The following is an 866-nucleotide window of genomic DNA, read 5'->3' as shown; positions in this document are numbered from 1 at the left end:
ACTTTGAATTTGGAACAATATCATCACAACATGAGAATTACCTCCTTCTCTCCACAATTGAAACATTAAGTAAGACCATTTCTACTTCAAACTCACTGTTTATTCTATTTTTGTATCATTTTGCTGGATGTTGCTTCTTCACTGTTCTCTCATTGTTAAAGCATGTTGTCATTTTGATCAATTGTCTTTATACAATCAAACTTATTTTATTACTAATCATTTGTTTGTTCTTCTAACATAAATTATTTTTTGTTGCTTTAAAGATAAATAAATATACAATATTAGTTTGAATGATTTTTATTTTAGCAGAACTTATAAAACATGCTATAAGTAGTTCTGTCTAACTTCAGCATGTCATTGTCACATTAATTGTGATATAGTGGTGAATTCACAGCAATAACAATAAGAACAATAAAATTATAGAGATGAAATCAGTATTCAGATAATTAACTTGTGTACAATTATGACACAATAAAAATACTTTAAAAGTAAAAGTCCTGCACTCAAAATGTTTAAAAGTAAAAGTACATCAGTATTATCAGCAAAATGTACTTTATCAAAAGTAAAAGTATTCATGCAGAATGGATCATTAATTACAGATACATCACACAAATGTAAATACTATTAAAATGTTGTGAGGTGGAGGTCATTTTAACTGCTTTATGGGTAGTTTAATCTATAACAATGCATCATATTTTATAAACATAGCTGTCAATGGAGTGAAATGTATATTTCTGTCTTACATGTAGTAAAGTGGAAGATAACAGCAGAAAATGGAAATAGTGGCTATAAATTATGCAGAACCAGAGTAAATGTAATGAAATACTTTTCATCACATACACTGTAAATATGGAGAAGAGACGGTT

The sequence above is a fragment of the Morone saxatilis genome, unplaced genomic scaffold, assembly GCF_004916995.1.
Source record: "Morone saxatilis isolate NCDOM2014 unplaced genomic scaffold, NCSU_SB_2.0 Contig4, whole genome shotgun sequence".
Lineage (NCBI taxonomy): Eukaryota > Metazoa > Chordata > Actinopteri > Moronidae > Morone > Morone saxatilis.
Note: the sequence above shows the minus strand (reverse complement) of the source record.